The 22,204-nt window shown below is 43.9% G+C and overlaps 1 protein-coding gene and 1 non-coding gene across 4 annotated transcripts in view; one reads left to right on the top strand and one right to left on the bottom strand.

Moving 5' to 3' along the window:
• The window catches only part of LOC126419844 (cytospin-A), a 538,973-nt gene that overhangs the window by 273,787 nt on the left and 242,982 nt on the right, over positions 1–22,204 (top strand). The window lies entirely within an intron of this gene.
• Trnap-cgg (transfer RNA proline (anticodon CGG)) lies at positions 2,070–2,144 on the bottom strand. Its single transcript has one exon. It is a non-coding gene; the product is annotated as a tRNA-Pro (tRNA).

Genomic DNA, 22,204 nt, shown 5'->3' on the forward strand with positions numbered 1-22,204 from the left:
GAAGCTTTTCTTTCCCTTCAGATATGCTTTCCTGCTGTTGCCACTTCCCGTTTTATGTCCGCTCTACCTACGCCATGATCACATAGTTTGCTGCCAAAGTATCTAAACTAATGTACTTTTAGTGTCTCATTTCCTAATTTCATTCCCCCACCATCACCACATTTAATTCGACTACCTTTCATTTCCCTTGCTTTACCTTTGTTCGTAGTCACTTTGTAACTTATATGATGACATTATTCAGTCAATTTAGACGGCAGCAACGAATTCAAAGATGAGCTGTTTGAGAAGGGGCACAGGGCTGTAGCGTTTTCCGCATGGTATTGAAGCTGTTGCACCGAGCAAGCTGTAAAGGTAACCCAGGAGATATCTGAAAAGGGAATTAAAGTGCAGCGCGAAGAAATTAAAACAAATATAAGATACTGGGAGAATTAAGAAATGAGAAACTATAAACAAGTTGAATCAGCACGTAAAACTTGCACCCCAAATATATGCACAAATAGAAAGTGCATTTGATGTTCACTTATCCAGGAATAGATTGGTAGTCAGGGCCTCGTATTCTTAGCCAGTCAACATATTGTATAATACTTAATGTGGTGTCACCGCCAGACACCATACTTGCTAGGTGGTAGCCTTTAAATCGGCCACGGTCCGTTAGTATACGTCGGACCCGCGTGTCGCCACTATCAGTGATTGAAGACCGAGCGCCGCCACACGGCAGGTCTAGAGAGACTTCCTAGCACTCGCCCCAGTTGTTCAACCGACTTTGCTAGCGATGGTTCACTGACAAAATACGCTCTCATTTGCCGAGACGATAGTTAGCATAGCCTTCAGCTACGTCATTTGGTACGACCTAGCAAGGCGCCATGTGCAGTTACTATTGATATTGTGAATAATGTACAGTCAAGAGCGACGTTCACCAGTTATGGATTAAAGTTAAGTATTCCACCAGCTACGTCCGGTTTTCTAAATTCTAATTTCCTTGCCCTGTTCCAGACCTCACGCCAGCCTGCGTGAGCTAAAACGCGTGCCTTTCGGCTTCCTCTAGTAACCCGGTGTTGGCTCTCCTGCCAATCCACAACGCTTAGAAAGTGTATTTTTTTGTAGAAATATACAATTTTAAGTGGAACAGTACCTGTTGAGATTAACAGACTAAAATTAGGCTAAATTAGAATGTCAGTGGTGTTTGCTGAAGACTTCTTGGACAGTCGTTTACGAGATATCGTATTTTGAAAAGTTTCTGCACCGACACTTGTACAATACCTTTGGTAGCACACAATAAAGAACTACGCAAGTGCATACACTAATTACGTGAATTCTGACCAGTGATGAGACAGCTTACCATCACAAGTTGTATTCAAAATGACTACCCCCAGCAGCAGCATACCCTTCCAGTTCTGGTAAGGAACCACTGCTAACATTTCAGCGGAGATGCCTGAGCAGGCTGCAGTAATACGTTGCTGCGTAACATCGGGTGTAGTTGATCTACCCTTGTAGACAGCGTCTTTCAGCTGTACCTACAGAAAAAATTCTACAGGCGTCAAATCCGAGGAACGGGCTGGCCAAAGTAAAAGTTCTCTGCGTCCAAGCGTACGACGTGGAAACAATTCGTGTAGACATGGTATAGTCCTTCGTGCACTGTGGACTGGAGAGGCACCATGTTAGTGCGACAGGTTCCTCTTGGTCCGCAGAGAATCGTCTTCCAGCATTCTTCTGTTACGTTGTCTAGGTGTTATCCTATCACGTAACTGGTTGAGGAGATTGACAAGTAATTGCCGAAATGGTTGACGTCTGTTGGGTTATCTTGCCGCACATATCGTACAAGAACGAACTGCATTCTTCTTATACTCTCCATCACCATGAGCATGTTGTTTTTTTCTGCGTTAGTAAATCCATGTTCACTCACGACCTACTGCGTGGACTGTCACACACTAATTGACAAAGAAGTCGCAATGCACTCAAGGAACACACATGTACACCGTAAGCAAAAATAACAACATCGTAGGCAGATTGAGGTTTTCACTCTGCAGCGGAGTGTGCGCTGATATGAACCTTCCTGGCAGATTAAAACTGTGCCGGACCGAGATTCGAACTCGGGACCTTTGCCTTCCGCGGGCAAGTGCTCTACCAACTGAGCTACCCAAGCACGACTCACGTCTTGTCCTCAGTGCTTTACTTCCGCCAGTACCTCGTCTCCTACCTTCCAAACTTTACAGAAGCTCTCCTGCGAACCACGCAAGACTAGCACTCCTGAAATACGATATTGCGGAGACATGGCTTAGCCACAGCGCACACTCCGCTGCAAAGTGAAAATCTCATTCTGGAAATATCCCCTAGGCTGTGCCAGGAAGTTTCAACAACATCGTACTTAGCAACTACGCGGGTTGAATGGCAAAGCAATTGGCGGTGTACAAACTTTTCAAAACAGTATATCTCGTAAACGACTCGCACTAGGATCCTGCAACAAACACCACTGACATTCTAATTTACCCTACTTTTAGTCTGTTAATGTGAAAAGGCATTGTTCCATTTAAAAAGTGTGTGTTTGAACAAGACATAAACTTCCTAAGTATTATTACACTCTGTTGATTGGCTAAAAATACGAGCCACTGACTAGAAATCTGTTTTCTGAAAACCGCACATCAACAACATTTTCCACTTCCACAATATTTTCGGTGCAAGTTTTAGCTGATTCATCCTGTGTAATATGGGAGTTTAGCTATTCAGGTAGCAAAATAAGTGACGAAGGCCGGAGACGAGAAGATATTGAAATGCAGACCGTCAATAAAGACATATCTAAAAAAAAGTAATTTCTTAACATCGAATATAATTTTAAGTGTTGGGGAGTCCTTTTTCTGAACTTGGTTGTCTGGAGTGTAACCGTGTACGGAAGTGGAACTTTGACAAGAATCAACGCACGCAAGAAGAGAATAGCTTGTAAACTATGATGCCATTGAAGATTGCTGAAGATTATATGCGTAGGTCGAGTAACTAGTAAGGAGGAATAGGGGAGAAAAGAAATTTATTGTACGTTACTAAAAGAAGGGATCGGTTGATAGGATGCACCCTGAGGGAACAGGGAACATTGAATTTGGCAATTGGGGAAAGAGCTTGGTATAAAAATTCTAGGAGGAGGCAGCCTTTACTACAGTAAGCAGGTTCAGACGGGTGGAGGTTGCAGTTCTGATAAAGGTGTCATTTCTGCTTCTCCAATACCTTCCATGCTGCATTTTTCGAACTGTGCATTTCACGGGAATTTATTTTGTTTCTTTGTTTATTTGCGCGAGCAAGATGTTTTCAAGAAATCTGGTCATCCCTCTGTATCTTGAACGGCACAGTATCTCACAAGTTTTTATCCATGGTAGTACATTTCTTCTTCTTACTATGACTCATGTTGCGTGACTTTCTTCTGTACTTTCATTTCCGGGCATTTAAAGTCCACTGACACTACTAATGGTTGAACCTTGTAAACAAAGGTACATTTCAATTAAGTTATGTGTGCCAGAATTTTTAAAAAAGTGGAAGTGACGAAGGTTGACGAATTCATTTAATATTTTTCTGCATTTAACATACTGCAAACAGCTGAATGTAGCAGCTATCAATCAGCGAAAAAGTGCAGAAGAATTTTTGAAAATAATAGACTTGGAAATGAGAGAGGCGACAACGCGTTGATTACGGTAGAAGAAATCCAGTACGTTACGGATCCTTGAAAGAGGCTCAGCGAAACGAGTTATCCGACATATCTTTGGCTCTGTTCTTAACGCCCACTAGAGCTGCATTCCGAGATAAAATCACTTAATCTCTTAACACTGTTTGCAAGCACACGCAAACTAACGGGATTGTATTGGCGGGACAAGAGACTCTTGTGTCTTGTCAAGTTGCGGTAGACAGGACCGCCGTGCTGGCTGGGGTGGGCTAGTTGGAGTGGGCGAGCGCTCCCACGAGTTTCAGCCTGTCAGAAATGTATCAGTCCGCCAAATACGTGTACATAGAATAATTTCAGTTCTGCGGGTATCTGGCGGTATAGCATCACGTAAGGACCTATTTGCTAGACAGCGGCTGCTGCGTTTCTGTACTCCGGAGGACAGGTCGGTCTCTTAAGTTACGTTGTGCAAGACGCGACAGTTGGCTGCGACTGCGACGCTGCCCCCTCCTCTTTTCCCACCCTGGCAGACGGCGACACGGCCGCAACACGACAGGAGTCGTCGCTGTTTCCCAAGCTCCGGTCGGCGGCGGCGGATTCAAATACATAAGAAAAATAAGAATTCCGATTTTCTTGCTGTAAAAAATACTGTATGTTAATGCAACAAAGTTACATCGGCTCCCAGAGTTAGTTTTTCGATACAGATTCTCCTTTTACTTTAAAAAATTGAAAAGTATCCCTTCCGGTTTTGCGTGTTTTTTTCGCTGTATATTACTTCTCTATCAATTGTGAGGAAAGTAAAAGGCACAAAAAATTGATGTTTGCGTATCTTACAGTTTCACATCACAGCTTGATAATGAGGTGTCTATTTTTCCGATATTCGTCACAGTTAAGCCGATACTTAATTTACAAGCGACCTACTGCATAAAATTTGAATTGTGTACAGTGAAAAATGTGGTCGCTGGCTACTTTACGTATGGTTCACGTTAGGTCATACATCGTTGCCGATGAAAAGAAGCTAACATATCGAAATTATTTTTAAAGTTGAGATCAGAATGATATCGATCTCCGTTTCCGAGTTTTGGGCTCATATATCTACGGGAGCGTCGCGACTAGCCGCCAGTTCTGTCGACGCGCAACGAGAATCGTGTGGTCATCACACGATAGAGAATGCATTTGTTTTGTTTCGCTGACACATTTGGACCTAATGAAACCATTTTATGTCATATATTTCTCCGGTATGAGTTAGTAATATTTCTCCATATGCTCTTGACAATTTCATTTAAAATGCCACGAAATGTAGGTTTCTTAAAGCCAAGTGATCAAGCAGAACCCATTTTCTTGGTTTTGCTGAGGCTGTTCCAAGCTTTCATTCTCGTTTATTTCTCTGATACGAGTCCCGAATATTCCTCCATCTGTTTTTGCACATTTCACCTAAAATTCCAATGAAAGATAAGTTTATTAACAATAAGCGCAATATAGCGTCATTGCATTGTTTCAAGTTCTTGACAACAAGATAGGGTTACACCTTAAACATCTCTAGAATTTTCATTCTGAACGTCTACAGTATACACTGGCAGAAATGTGGAAGAAATAATGTCCGTGCTTGTTCACAAAATTTCCCAAAATTATACTTGTCAGTTTCTCCCATGCAGAAACTTTTGGAACAAGCTAAGGCAACTTTCATAGCCGACGGACTCTTTATTCCCATCCAAATGAACTTCCATATTCTTATATTCTGACAGCATACATCGTTATGGATGACATGAACATTTAATCTTGCCAAGCTGCACTCAAAAGATGACTCCAGGATTTATAAAAGACGAATTTCAATTGTGAACTGTGTCGGCCAGAAGGGCCTTGTAAAACAGTAGTGCACTTTTGGCACAAGTTTTTTGAGCACCATCTTCTGCCAATGAATTGAAATGAATGTGAGAAATTACTTATTGCAGCATACTGTTTGCGCAATCTGTTGTGAAACGCCTTCCTCAAAAACGAACATCTATTGATTACAGAAAGCTGTACAACAATCTGATGGTGGTTTTTCACAACTAGAAGGTATCATCAAGACACCAATCTACCGTTTACTTTCAAAGTGAAGGTATTGTAAAATGTAACTTTCTCATTGTGCTTTACATTGTTCATTTTATAATGTACTTGCCGTTTTCAGTTTTTATCGTCACAAAAAAGAGTAATGCGAAAATTGACCTTCAAGTTCATTTTCATCATTCTACATGTGCATGGATTATACTGATTTTCATAACAGGCCTGAAAAATTTGCATTAATGGGAAAATATTATATATTTCACTCACCTGCCAGTTTCAACTGTGCACCAATTTCTTCCCAAATTCTGTCTCTGAACATAGTGTCTCTATATTTAGGGTTCTTCAAATCGTAAAGGCAAGGATGTTGCGAGACCAGCTCACAGAGCATCACATCCTGTGAGTGGCTCATTTCGGTTTTCCTTGACTGGCTCGACATCTTTCTGGCAGCCGTACGTCTTTCCAGTTTCAACTGTGCACCAATTTCTTCCCAAATTCTGTCTCTGAACATAGTGTCTCTATATTTAGGGTTCTTCAAATCGTAAAGGCAAGGATGTTGCGAGACCAGCTCACAGAGCATCACATCCTGTGAGTGGCTCATTTCGGTTTTCCTTGACTGGCTCGACATCTTTCTGGCAGCCGTACGTCTTTCCAGTTTCAACTGTGCACCAATTTCTTCCCAAATTCTGTCTCTGAACATAGTGTCTCTATATTTAGGGTTCTTCAAATCGTAAAGGCAAGGATGTTGCGAGACCAGCTCACAGAGCATCACATCCTGTGAGTGGCTCATTTCAGTTTTCCTTGACTGGCTCGACATCTTTCTGGCAGCCGTACGTCTTTGTGTCGTCCGACTTCCGTCGCAACACTGCTCACTGGTGCAGTGCTGCGGCAGCTGCCGCAACAGTCGCGCGTCGCATCCCAAACTCGAACTGCGCATGCGCCAGCAGGCAACTTCTGACGTCACGTAGCGACCCGTCGTTGTCCAAGACGCGACGCACACTAGCGACTGCGACGGGTCGCTACGTGACGTCAGAAGTTGTCCGCTGGCGCATGCGCAGTTCGAGTTTGGGATGCGACGCGCGACTGTTGCGGCAGCTGTCGCAGCACTGCACCAGTGAGCAGTGTTGCACCGGAAGTCGCACGACACAAAGACGTACGGCTGCGAGAAAGATGTCGAGCCAGTCAAGGAAAACTGAAATGAGCCACTCACAGGATGTGATGCTCTGTGAGTTGGTCTCGCAACAGCCTTGCCTTTACGATTTGAAGAACCCTAAATATAGAGACACTATGTTCAGAGACAGAATTTGGGAAGAAATTGGTGCACAGTTGAAACTGGCAGGTGAGTGAAATATATAATATTTTCCCATTAATGCAAATTTTTCAGGCCTGTTATGAAAATCAGTATAATCCATGCAGATGTAGAATTAGAATGATGAAAATGAACTTGAAGGTCAATTTTCGCATTACTCTTTTTTGTGACGATAAAAATTGAAAACGGCAAATACATTATAAAATGAACAATCTAAAGTACAACGAGAAAGTTACATTTTACAATACCTTCACTTTGAAAGTAAACGGTAGATTGGTGTCTTGATGATACCTTCTAGTTGTGAAAAACCACCACCAGATTGTTGTACAGCTTTCTGTAATCAATAGATGTTCGTTTTTGAGGAAGGCGTTTCTCAACAGATTGCGCAAACAGTATGCTGCAATAAGTAATTTGTCACATTCACTTCAATTCATTGGTAGAAGATGGTGCTCAAGAAACTTGTGCCAAAAGTGCACTACTGTTTTACAAGGCCCTTCTGGTCTGACACAGTCCACAATTGAAATTCGTCTATTGTAAATCCTGGAGTCATCTTTTGAGTGCAGCTTGGCAAGATTAAATGTTGATGTCATCCATAACGATGTATGCTGTCAGAATACAAGAATATGGAAGTTCATTTCGATGGGAATAAAGATTCAGTCGGCTATGAAAGTTGCCTTAGCTTGTTCCGAAAGTTTCTGCATGGGAGAAACTGACAAGTATAATTTGGGGAAATTTTGTGAACAAGCATGGACATTATTTCTTCCACATTTCTGCCAGTGTATACTGTAGACGTTCAGAATCAAAATTCTAGAGATGTTTAAGGTGTAACCCTATCTTGTTGTCAAGAACTTGAAACAATGCAATGAAGCTAGCGTGCGCTTATTGTTAATAAACTTATCTTTCATTGGAATTTTAGGTGAAATGTGCAAAAACGGATGGAGGAATATTCGGGACTCGTATCAGAGAAATAAACGAGAAAGAAAGCTTGGAACAGGTTCAGATGCCTCAGCAAAACCAAGAAAATGGGTTATGCTTGATCACTTGGCTTTAAGAAACCTACGTTTCGTGGCATTTTAAATGAAATTGTCAAGAGCATATGGAGAAATATTAGTAACTCATACCGGAGGAATATGACATAAAATGGTTTCATTAGGTCCAAATGTGTCAGCGAAACAAAACAAATGCATTCTCTATCGTGTGATGACCACACGATTCTCGTTGCGCGTCGACAGAACTGGTGGCTAGTCGCGACGCTCCCGGAGATATATGAGCCCAAAACTCGGAAATGGAGATCGATATCAATCTGATCTCAACTTAAAAAATAATTTCGATATGTTAGCTTCTTTTCATCGGCAACGATGTATGACCTAACGTGAACCATACGTAAAGTAGCCAGCGACCACATTTTTCACTGTACACAATTCAAATTTTATGCAGTAGGTTACTTGTAAATTAAGTATCGGGATAACTGTGACGAATATCGGAAAAATAGACACCTCATTATCAAGCTGTGATGTGAAACTGTAAGATACGCAAACATCAATTTTTTGTGCCTTTTACTTTCCTCACAATTGATAGAGAAGTAATATACAGCGAAAAAAACACGCAAAACCGGAAGGGATACTTTTCAATTTTTTAAAGTAAAAGGAGAATCTGTATCGAAAAACTAACTCTGGGAGCCGATGTAACTTTGTTGCATTAACATACAGTATTTTTTACAGCAAGAAAATCGGAATTCTTATTTTTCTTATGTATTTGAATCCGCCGCCGCCGACCGGAGCTTGGGAAACGGCGACGACTCCAGTCGTGTTGCGGCCGTGTCGCCGTCTGCCAGGGTGGGAAAAGAGGAGGGAGCAGCGTCGCAGTCGCAGCCAACTGTCGCGTCTTGCACAACGTAACTTTAGTGCTAGTCTTAAAGGAAGGCTGTCGCTAATGCGTGCTTGGGGAGTACCCCTACGACCCATAGCAAACCAGACGGACGGTCAGCTCAGCTGAAGCAGTGAAAAGTGAACAGCGTCGATGTGTGAACTTAACCACAACCATCAACAATGAGATTAAATAATATCTTCGGAAGAGAAACACTTTAAACAAGATCTAACAAGAAGACCACGTAACAAGCATACGCAGAAGTGCCATGTTATCTTTTGTATTTAGACGAGGCGAGATTGAAAATGTTATACCAGAGGGAGCTAGTAATGAAAATAACATTGTGCCAACCAAGGTAACTCCAATACATGAGCCTTTTGAAGAAGTTACACAAATCAGCAGTAGTGTTTATCTATTACACATACGATAAACTACGTAAAGCGTTGTCTTCTACAGCAGAATGTCATTCAAATTCGAACCGACAATGTGTAGCTCATTTACTGTGAGCATAACAAACAAATTGTACATAATCCTGTTACTGGTGCTGGAAGCTCTTGTTCATGTCTTTTTTTCAGTCCTAAACAATTCAATTCGGGATTTAAACTCCGCCTTCTGGAAAACACAGTGTTTCTTTTTATATTTATCGAAACACGTTTCGACGCCTATGTATCATCTTATTTTTATACAAATAGTATATAATTTTCATGGTTTTTAGGGTTCTGTGTCTGTCTGTAACCTTTATAGGATCGCTTTGGTGTCTGTCCGTCCCAGTGTTAAGAACCAATTTTCTCAGCAACGTGTAGACTTACCAGATTCAAATTTATGTCAAGTCTGTGGTTCCTTGCCAGTTGAAAAATCTTAAGCTTCTAAGCCAATGCACTCAAAATATTCGGTCATTTATGACACACATTTTGTAGTCGAAAATTTACTCAACGCCTGTAGGGTACTTCCCGTTGACCTAGAACTATGAAATGGGGGAAGAAGCAATATTTCACACTACAAATAAAGTAAATAATCTGAAATTTTGTAAATTGTAATTATATCACATAAAAAATGTCTTTTGCCTTACGAACATACACTGCATTCATCGCCCGTTTACATATGATCGGGTTATGGGGAGGACCTACTGCAGAGATTTTTACGGTCTTGGAATTCCAGCGATCAATATCTTGCCAGTATCGATATCGATAACAACAAAGATCTTTTAGCTTTATGGCTTTTTTAGGCTTGAAAACATATCATCTGCAAAATAGTTCCAACAACTTGTTCAGAGAGTTACTAATTTGGAAATACTTTTTCGGAGAGTAGTTGTGGCTTACGTCCTGTGCTTCTATTCTCCGTCCTTCTGTACATCTGTGGTGTTTTTCCTTTTCTTATGTTGTAATTAAAGGCACTGTTTTTCGTATCTTTGCACTTCACGTTTACCTAATATCACAGGTTTTCAGAAGAAAAAAAAGATATAGGCCAAAATTTGTCGCCACAGTACAGAAAAATCAACATCATCTGCAGATAAATTTAATAGAACTAAAAACTATAAATTAACTTCTATTTCATATCAGTCTGTTTATGTAGGCCAAACGGGTAAAAGTTCTAAAGCTAGATGTTCAAAGAACTCCAGCGTCTTAAAAAGTTAAAGTGCAAACTCGACTTTGGCAAAACATGTCACCGAGGAAAAGAACCACCCAAGTAATATTGAAAGAGGTCTGAAGTTCCTTGCAGAAAGCAGTAGACTGTAGTATAAACTTACACTAGAACTACCATATATAAAAAGCACGGTAGTACAAGGAAAGTATGATCAGAACGAATATACAACGTTATCAACAAAACAGTGTTTGCAACACTTCATGAATTATAAAAAGCCACTTGTTCCCGTCAAAGATGAGATCATTAGAGACCGAGCACAAGGTCGGACTGGGAAATGATGGCGAAGGATTCCGGGCCACCTTCTTTTCGAAGAAACGTTTCCGACAATTGTCGCACTTAATTTCGGGAAACCATAGAAAATTTAGTCCGAATGCCCGGACGAAGATCTGAATCGCTTTTCGCCTAAATGCGAGTCCACTCTTAAAAAAAAAAAAAAAAGATTGCGCCATTTGGCTCCGTGCAAGCGCTGGCGACCTCAGCTACAGAACTAAAACTAAACTCCTCCCGAACATGCCATGAAGGCCCAACGGTACCGACCGGTCGCCGTGTCATCCTCAGCCCACAGGCGTCACTGGTTGCCGATAGGGAGGGGTATGTGGTCAGCACACCGCTCTCGCGGCCGTATGTCAGGTTCCGAGACCGGAGCCGCTGCTTCTCAATCAAGTAGCTCCTCAGTTTGCCTCACAAGGGCGGAGTGCACCCTGCTTGCCAACAGCGCTCGGCAGACCGGATGGTCGCCCAGACCGACAGCGCTTAACTTCGGTGATCTGACTGGAACCGGTGTGACTGGCCTCAGCTACAGAAACAGAATTAAAAAGAAAAGAAAAACAACATGTCTGCCAGCTCCGCTGGTGTTGAGGGGTAGTCGCTTCCTGCACGCCGATGTCTTCTGAAAGATTAGCAGCAACAGGTGGCCGACTGCGCAATAGCCGTCCGAATGTGGGTGAAGGCTAGTGAAGCGAACGCAGTCCTCTGGGTCCGGTGACAGCGGCCTCCCAGTTAGGAACGATCAGATTCGCTGCTGGCTGGCTGTGCTGTTCTGCTCCGCTGGTGCGTGTGAGGGAGAACGGTGTCGTGCCACAGCGGCTACACACCAACTGGGGCACGTCACAGTATAGCTGGCGTGCTCCAAGGCTATCGTGCAACCAGTCGTCGCTAAAGACTGTCAACCGTATAGGCTTACCAGTAATAGTCAGTTAAAAATGTGAAAATAACAGGTGTTTTGTGAAATGATTTTCGTAAAAATAAAAAATGAAATAGATTGCAGAAACATTTCATGCACCTATGCTCAGTCATGTACAGAAGACGAGGTGCATCGAATGTTTCTCTAACCTATTTTATTTCTTATTTTTAGACAAATCGTTTCACAAAACATTTGACCTGTTTATTAAAATTGTTTTCATTTTCAAGTTTTATTCAGAGTTCGAAATATATTTAAATACCGACTGGTATTCTATAATTATTAAGAGTCCAGTTATCAACAGAAGGCTAACATGTTTTGATTAGTGTCGTAAATTCATATTTTTATTTTTAAATATGAAAGAAAGAATTCCACAATTACTACACCAATGAAATCTCTTTTGTGCGCAAAAAATCTCGGCGTTGGAGGGTTTAACTGGTAGACTCTCCATTTACGTAGCTAGAAGCTCGCTTGTGAAATATTTCTATTTTCTTCATATCACCAATCTTTCGTAATTATCCTGATTTCTTTCAAACAATTAAACCTTTATTTTCAAAACAAGTCCTGAAGCTGATCAGCCGGCCGGTGTGGCCGTGCGGTTCCAGGCGCTTCAGTCTGGAACCGCGTGACCGCTACGGTCGCAGGTCCGAATCTGCCTCCGGCATGGATGTGTGTGATGTCCTTAGGTTAGTTAGGTGTAAGTAGTTCTAAGTTCTAGGGGACTGATGACCACAGCAGTTAAGTCCCATAGAGCTCAGAGCCATTTTTTGCAGAAGCTGATCAATTTTGTACCCCGTTTGTCCATTTCTTCGTTTCGCTGTGAAAATTCGAACAAAAATTCATTCTGTAATTACTAGGTAGTCTTCTTCTCATTGCGCTCAAACATTTGACGAAATATGCGATCGGGTATCCGGTAATGAATTTGTGGGTTACGCATATTTTTGTTAGTAATAAAGACACTCCTAGTTTCCCATTTTCGTCAGACGCGTTTTTCACCAATGCAGATTGAGAACTTCGTCTCTAAATGAAGGCGATAAACTGTAGCAGTCTTAACGCTCGCAAAAATTACGTCATAATCGTTGAGAATGGAGTTGTAGCTCCGAAACGTGTTCGACTAAGACAAGATACTAAAATATGAATAACAAAAATATTCACTAACTGCTATTGGTATCAGGTAGGCAGTAAGGCAAGGAGATTGAGTCGAGCTTCTGATTTTCAATTATATACTTCAGGAAGTGATACGCAAGTCGCGAAACGGAATGAGAGACGAAGATTGACTTACATGCATGCCTCAAAGAACCCACTGTTGACGATCCACAGCTCTACGAAATACCTCGAAATTAATTCGCGGACAGCGATTTCCTTGACATCAGCTATGCTACGTATAGATCTGAACCCGAATCTCCTGCTTATCACGAACGGTAGCCTTAACCATTTTGGCTTCTCAAACACGTTCCCTAGACCGACCCAAACTTCCATATGCCCCACTTCCTAAATCCTTGTAGTTGGGTTCACTAAGTTCATCACCTAATACTTGCAACATTACTTGATTCCCGCAACAGGGACAATGAGGCAACGAGGACAACTGTAGGCTCGTAGATCTATACCTAGTACAACTGATGTCAAAGAATTCGCAGCCAGCAAATTTATTTCGACGAGACAAAGGTGTTAAAATGGGGTTATGCTTGGCTATAGAAACATGAACTTGACACTTCACTATCTGGCCTGTGCACCTGACCACGCATTTTTTTCCAGAATAGCTACACACTTGCAGAAAAAAAACATTGAACTTAGGTTTAAGCAACAATGGCAGGACTCCAGAGCCCCTACCCAGAGAATTTAATTTATCACAAACATTAAAACGTCAGAAGGCACGGAAATCAAACGGACGGATAAGTTTTAACTATCGAAGAGAGTGAATAGAGCCAAACACTTTCGATTGAGAAGCATTTGCATCATGTATCAAAAAAATGGAAACGCCATACCAACTAACCCAAAATGTCTAAAGAAAAAAATAAGTATCATTTGAAACCAGGATGCAACTTTAATGCACAGTGTTATGACTGAAAGCCCTATATGCGGCAGAACACCTTGCAATGAATAGAAAAGGTCTGATAGATAAATTTGAAATAATAGTAAATCAAATCTGAAAGAAAATCAAAGACCCGATCAAAGAAAATTATGAATTCAGGCGACGATTCAACGATTAACTATATGGGCATGACGAAAAAGTCAGACACCATCGTAAAGGGAGGATAGTCTTCTATGCTTCCTCGCCCGTGTGTAATCCTACAACATTGAGTAAGCAGATCGTCCGTTATTTTCTCAAGAAGGCAACCAAAAACGTGCGGCTCACTGAAATAGAAATAGAGCTTGAAGAATGGGGATAACATTGGAGGATATCCATGAGCGCATTCCGCTCAAGAAGAAACTCAAAGAGCAACTTGGTTTACAAGAAAAAACAAAACGAGAATCTAGCAAAACATGGACTGAAGCAGGGAAGGAACAGCGCAGAGACGAATGCAGTAATACTGCGGTAAAGTTAAGGCATAAGGAAGAGGAAAAGCACAGCTCTAATAGTATGCCCCAGAGATGGCCGATTCGAGGAGGTGGAGGAGGAAGAGAATTCCTAAAGTAAGTTAGCGTCACGGATATCCCCTGAGGATGTGACTGTTAATTAAGTAATTTGTTTTCTGTGTCCCGTAATCTTAGACATAAATGGAGAAAGGCGAGGGAGAAGAGGACGTCAGTCATACCTTCGTAGCGGAATATAATATTTTATTGACTCTAACTCGTCGGTAACGCAGTATGCTTGGCGCTAAACTGTAGAGATCAGATTTCGTTCAGAAGCTTTTGAGCCCTTTGATTTCCAAAGGAAACAACAGGTCGCGGAAGCTTTTGAGCCCTTTGATTTCCAAAGGAAACAACAGGTCGCGTGACTGCAGGGCATTTTGTGCTGCTGCAGGTGCGCGCTGAAGTCACATAAATAAAACAGGAGGCTACACAATAAAAGCAGGGGTAGCTATCAACAGAAATGCCCGGGACCATTAAGCTCGCACGGCGAGATACGCGCTTTATCTACAATCAGGAACGTGGCCACAGAACGCGGAACGCGGAGGCGAGAAGAGAGACGTCTGTTACAGAACATGTGCTTGATAAATTACGTGCTGTGAAACTGTGAGGTCACGAGATCGAATTCGGGTCGGACCACGGAGTTTACCTTTAACCTAGCCTTCACCTCTCGTTGACTGGAAGATTCGTCAGTAACGACAATTCGTTCGGATTCCACATTTAACCGACGACAACGCCCCGGTAGGGTTACTGGACTATGTTAGGGACACTGAAGTCGACGAAGTGACGTCAAGTTGGAAGACTTGCACCAAGCTGTGAGCCACACAAAATTATTACAACGGGAACAATACCTCCCCCTCTCCCCCACTTTCAAGTCGCATAGTTGCTACTTTCTTACTCTGGCGGGTTTTCTTTTGTTGGGAAAGGCACTGTTTAACTATCGTTACCAATCGAGGCAAAGCACCGAGGTAGGCAAACTTATCTTTTCGTCTGATTTTCGCATTTGAAAGCAGCCTACCACGCCGTACGTTCATAAGTCACTACAATGCACATGCAGACTAACTGAAACGACCTCCGTAATGAAACGCACGGTGAACCACTGATTAAATTTTCTTGTAGATTTTCAGCTCCCTTGTGTTTCGTAATGGTTCTTTTATCAGCGTCATTCGTCAAAATACAACGAAAACTTTAATCCCATTAATTTCATCACGTTATGCTGCGCTTAGCATTCCTCTTCAAACAGTATGCCCATGATTAGGTCCAAATAGTTCAAATGACTCTGAGCACTATGGGACTTAACATCTGAGGTCATCAGTCCCCTAGAACTTAGAACTACTTAAACCTAACTAACATAAGGACAGCACACACATCCATGCCCGATGCAGGATTCGAACCTGTGACCGTAGCGGTCGCGCGGTTCCAGACTGAAGCGCCTAGAACCGCTCGGCCTCACCGGCCGGCTGTCCATGATTAAGGGTAAGCAAGAAATTAGACTACAGGAAGAGAACTACTACAGTCTTCAAATTAACATTTTTGAAAGAGAAATGTTTGTACCCATGATATTCATTCCCTCCCCTAATTCATGCACATATTGAGAGACGGAAAAATGACTGCCTATCTTACCATATACGCACCATAATTTCATTTTATTATCATCCAATTGCAATATATGTGATAGCCACGCCGTCTTTTTGGAATACGGATTATTTTAATTTACCCAGTAACGTTTCACGAGATCTGCGTCTCTATTACAGGGTTCGGAATTCCCGGAGGATTTTCTGTCAAATTTCGAGTGGGCTACAACGACCTGTTCCGATCTTAGCAATACGCCTCCAGTATCGCGCGATGACCCTAGTCATGTGTACTTAATAAGGACTCCAAACTATGGAACAGTACGGTAGTGTCCGTCGGCTGTAGTCTGTACGGCGAAAGAAAAGCACTGACCATCGGCACAATGGGTTAGTTGTCTTGCTGCAACCAACCACGTTCTGCGATCTTGTATGTCTCTCTTAGTGATCGCAACTCCGTAAATGACATTGGTCCAGCCACCACAGTTTTGTTGTTCTTGGCTGAAGTCTAGCAACAGTGCTACAACCTGTAAGTGTAGCGTCTTCTCTACGGTTTTCTTGTTGGTGCGCAGCACTGACCCAGAATCCTTCCAAGTCTTCCATTCACCTTCCTCAATGCTGATTCTGCGCGATTGTCCCGTTTAAAATAGCTTCTTAGTATTACTATTCAATAGGTTTATGACATGACGTCTCAACATGTTCATCACGAACGTTGTAATTGGACGCGGTTGGTAACTGAATTTGAGGACTCCAGATACTGAGCTCAAGCGTAATGTGATATATCGAATAGAATAACCCACTCTATGACAACCAGCATCGATTCCAAAAATATAGATAATGTGAAACGCAACTCGCGCTTTCGTCACACGAGATCCTAAAAGCCATTGATCAAGGCAGTCAGGATACAGTCTTTCTTGTTTTCCAAAAAGCGTTTGACTAAGTATTACATCTACCCTATTTATCAAAAGCACGATCGTACTGGAGTATGAAGCGATGTTAGTAAATTCAGGCATGCCCCAGGTAAGTATGTTGCAACGCTTGCTGTTCGTAGTGTATAGTCATGACCAAGCAGACAACGGTAACAGTGTTGGCAGACTCCCCGCAGATGATATCTATAATAAAGTACTGCTCGAAATTTTATGCAGAGAATGTTTGTGCAACTTTTTCAAAGTGGTGCAAAGAGTAGCAGCTTGCTTTAAATGTTCAGAAATGTAAAATTGTGCACTTCAAAAACACAGAGATGTAGTACAATATGACTATGATATTGACATATCACATTTCGAATCGGCTAACCCATAAGAATACCTTGCTGTAACACTATGTAGGGATATAAAACGGAACGAGTACCATAGTTTCAGTCGCAGGTAAAGCAAGTGGCATACTTGAGTTTGTTGGTAGAATACTAGGAAAGTGCAATCAGTCTTTAAAGGACACTGTTCACAAAACACTTCTGACACATGCTAGAATATTGCCAAAATGTGTGGGAGCCGTACCAGACGGAAATAACAGGGGATGTTGAACATAAACAGAGAAGAGTAGCACGAACGGTCACAGATTCGTTTGACCCATGAGACCTTGCGACGGAGTTGGTGAAGAAACTGAATTACCAGACGCTTTAAGATACATTCAAATTATCAGAGAAAGTCTGCTTAGAAAGTGTGAAGAGCCAACCCTACTACACACATCAAATAAGCTTCACACCACCCCGATTCCAAGAAATGCTGAAGATAGACGTTCATTGTGGATATTGTATAACAGACGCAGTCCCTTTGACTGCTCAGAGATGCCACTAAACCCACCCAATGATGTAAACAACCACGCACGAACAGCGCCTCTTCGACGGAGGGGTCCGACAGCCGTTCAGTTCGTTATTCCACCAGGAAGATAGTACACGGCTCGTGTTGTCTGTAGTTAAACCATGCCTAGACGGTCAATACTGCGGTTCGATCGCGTCTGCATTGTTACTTTGTGCCAGGAAGGGCTCTCAACAACGGAAATGTCCAGACATCTCGGAGTGAACCAAGGCGATGTTGTTCGGACATGGAGGAGATAGAGAGAGATAGGAACTGTCGATGACATGCCTCGTACAGGCCGCCCAAAAGCCACTACTGCAGTGGATGACCACTAACTACGGATAATGGCTCTGAGGAACCCTGACATCAACGCCATCATGTTGAATAATGCTTTTCGTGCAGCCACAGGACGTCGTGTTAAGACTCAAACTGTGCGCAATAGACTACATGATGCACAACTTCACTCCCGACGTCCATGGCGAGGTCCATCTTTGCAACCACGACACTATGTAGCGCGGAACAGATGGACCCAACAACAAGCCGAATGGACCACTCTGGATTGGCATCACGTTCTTTTCATCGACGAGTGTCGCATATGCCTTCAACCAGATAATCGTAAGGGACGTGTTTGGAGGCAACCTGGCCAAGCTGAACGCCTTAGACACACTGTCCATCAAGTACAGCAAGGTGGAGGTTCCCTGCCATTTTGGGGTGGCATTACGTAGGGCTGAAGTACGCCGCTGGTGGTCATGGTAGGCGCCCTGTCGGCTGTACGACACGTGAATGCCACCCTCCGATCGATAGTGCAGCCATATCGGCAGCATATTGGCGAGGCATTCGTCTCCATAGACGACAATTCGTGCCCCCCGAGACATGAACCCTATCGAACATGCCTGGGATGGATCGAAAAGGGCTGTTCATCGACGACGTGACCCACCAACCACTCTGAGGGATATACGCCGAATCGCCGTTGAGGAGTGGGACAATCTGGACCAACAGTGCCTTGATGAACTTGTGGATAGCATGCCACGACGTATACAGGCATGCATCAAGGCAAGAGGACATACTACAGGCTATTAGAGATACCGTTGTGTACAGCAATCTGTACCATCACCTCTGAAGGTCTCGCTGTATGGTGGTTCAAAATGCAGTGTGTGGTTTTCATGAGCAATAAAAAGGGCGAAAATGTTTTTTATGTTTATCTCCATTCCAATTTTCTGTACAGGTTCCGGAACTCTAGGAACCGAGGTGATGCAAAACTTTTTTCGATTGTGTACAATCTTTTAGGTATCTCTCACACAAAGATAAAAAGAAAAACAAGATTAGACTAGTTACAGGGAGCACGGGGTTGTTTAAGCATTCATTTTCCCCTTGCTCCATACATGGATGGTAAACCGTGATGACTGGCACAACGGTGCACACTCTCTGCCGTGCAGTTCACAGTGGTTTGCAGAGTATGGATGTACACTACTGGCCATTAAAATTGCTACACCAAGAAGAAAGGCAGATGATAAACGCGTATTCATTGGATAAATATGTTATACTAGAATTAACATGTGATAAATTTTCATGTAATTTGGGTGCATAGATCCTGAGAAATCAGTACCCAGAACAACCACCTCTGGCCGTAATAACGGCCTTGATACGCCTGGGCATTGCATCAAACAGAGCTTGGATGGCGTGTACAGGTACAGCTGCCCATGCAGCTTCAACACCTTACCACAGTTCATCAAGATTGGTGACTGGCGTATTGTGACGAGCCGGTTGCTCGGCCACCATTGACCAGACGTTTTCAATTGGTGAGAGATCTGGAGAATGTGCTGGCCAGGGCAGCAGTCGAACATTTTCTGTATCCAGAAAGGCCCGTACAGGACCTGCAACATGCGGTCGTGCATTATCCTGCTCAAATGTAGGGTTTCGCAGGGATCGAATGAAGGGTAGAGCCACGGGTCGTAACACATTTAAAATGTAACGTCCACTGTTCAAAGTGCCGTCAATGCGAACAAGAGGAGACAGAGACGTGTAACCGATGGCACCCGATACCATCACGGCGGGTGATACGCCAGTATGGCGATGACGAATACACGCTTCCAATGCGCGTTCACCGCGATATCGCCAAACACGGATGCGACCATCATGACGCTGTAAAAAGAACCTGGATTCATCCGAAAAAATGACGTTTTGCCATTCGTGCACCCAGGTTCGTCGTTGAGTACACCATCGCAGGCGCTCCTGTCTGTGATGCAGCGTCAAGGGTAACCGCAGCCATGGTCTCCGAGCTGACAGTCCATGCTGCTGCAAACGTCGTCGAACTGTTCGTGCAGATGGTTGCTGTCTTGCAAACGTCCCCATCTGTTGACTCAGGGATCGAGACGTGACTGCACGATCCGTTACAGCCATGCGGATAAGATCCTTGTCATCTCGACTGCTAGTGATACGCGGCCGTTGGGATCCAGCACGGCGTTTCGTATTAGCCTCCTGAACCCACCGATTCCATATTCTGCTAACAGTCATTGGATCTCGACCAACGCGAGCAGCAATGTCGCGATACGATAAACCGCAATCGCGATGGGCTACAATCCGAACTTTATCAAAGTCGGAAACGTGATGGTACGCATTTCTCCTCCTTACACGAGGCATCACAACAACGTTTCGCCAGGCAACGCCGGTCAACTGCTGTTTGTGTATGAGAAATCGGTTGGAAACTTTCCTCATGTCAGCACATTGTAGGTGTCGCCACGGGCGCCAACCTTGTGTGAATGCTCTGAAAAGCTAATCATTTGCATATCACAGCATCTTCTTCCTGTCGTTTAAATTCCGCGTCTGTGGCACGTCATCTTGGTGGAGTAGCAATTTTAATGGCCAGTAGTGTAGATGGTGGACGCAATGTAGTCCCGCGAATTTCGATGTTGCGGTCGTGTGGCAAGAGTGTCGGTGGCCGAAGGTAATTGGGCGACGTTGTTGTAATTACGCTGATGGTTGCTGTGGTTGGGAGGACAGACAGTGTGTGTTCCGACGAGGGCGAGAGTAGAGTAGAGCAGAGCAGAGCGGGCGCGGACTGCTCGGGGGCGTGGGCCACGGCTGCCGCGTGTGCTCCCGTCTGCACGCAGCCGGGCAAGGTCGTCTGGAAGGCTGCGGGCCGCGCCATCCCATCTCGCCCTGGCTCGTTGCTCCTCCTCCTCCGCCGCCGCTGCTCTGCACGGCGTTGCCAAACTCGCGCCCGCCTGCCCCTTCCCATCGCGGCGCTTCAGTGGCACCCATCTCCTGCGGTCTCTTTCCATATACTACTTTGGCCTTAATAGGCGTCGATCCAAACGGTCATAAATCAGTATTCCTCTACCCCAGTACCAAATATTTGTAAAAGCTTCTGTATTGTTACACACACTGCCTGACAAGATGTAGCACATAGAAGAAATGGTCGCATGACAGTGTAACGTCTTCCACGTGCACACCGTCGGCGGTTACGTGAATTAAAAGAGCCTCAAATCTCTGACATGTAGTGTTATCAGCACACTCCATAGGGTGTACAAAGGCCATGAACTTAGTCAGATGTTGAGTGATCACTGTAAAGAACACAGAGATGCCGTGTACCGTGTGAGACAGCGCTATTAGCACCTGCAGCAGTTTCGAAGAGGTATTACTTGATCAGCTGGTCGAATCGAGCAACTCTGGGGGCAAACGGATGTGACAGTGGCTCGACGCTGGTCTGCATGGGCAGGCATACTCAAAGTTCCAGTCGATTACCGTATTGTGAACCGAGCACATCGTAACCTGCTCCTGCCATCCCAGAACAAGTAACGGACTTCCTGAAACACTGAGTCAGCCCGCACCATTGATCGGAGACCAGCAGCAGTCGGACTAGGGAGTAACCGTCCCGCACATACACTGCCGTTAACACCACAACACTTAACGACTACGTTTGTAGTGGTGCCGTCACCTGGCAGCACGAACTGCCGATGAATGGGCCGCATTCTGTTCAACGATGAATCGCAGTTTTGCCATACCCCAAATAACGGTCGTCTTGGCGACTACATGGGAGAGGTTCCAGTCTTCGAATGTTTTGGAGCGGAGCAACGGTGTTACTCCTGTCCTCGTGGTATGGGGAGCCACCGTGTATGACTTGAGGTCGCGGCTTATAGTGAATGAGGAAAGTCTGAGAGCAAAATGGTATGTTACGGACGTCCTGCGTCCTCTTGAGTTATGTCTGATGCGACAGTATCGTTTACCATTTTTGAACGAGACAATACTTGCCACACATGCCACGTGTCTCTGTGAAATGACTGTGTGATCTTGAGGCGCTATTGTGGCAAGAAGGATAACCAGATCTTTCCCCTACAGAGTATGGGTGGGACCACCTCCGATGTCAACTCTGTCCCAGTGCCCGTGTCTGGGATGTCAAGCATCAGTTACAGCAGTTGTGCGCCATCTTGCTTCAGGAGAGGCTACAACGGATTTTTGATATATTTCCCAACTGACCTTGTGTACACATGCAGGCCAGGAGGCCGAAGTGGCCGTGCAGTTAAAGGCGCTGCAGTCTGGAACCGCAAGACCGCTACGGTCGCAGGTTCGAATCCTGCCTCGGGCATGGAT

The sequence above is a fragment of the Schistocerca serialis genome, chromosome 9, assembly GCF_023864345.2.
Source record: "Schistocerca serialis cubense isolate TAMUIC-IGC-003099 chromosome 9, iqSchSeri2.2, whole genome shotgun sequence".
NCBI lineage: Eukaryota > Metazoa > Arthropoda > Insecta > Orthoptera > Acrididae > Schistocerca > Schistocerca serialis.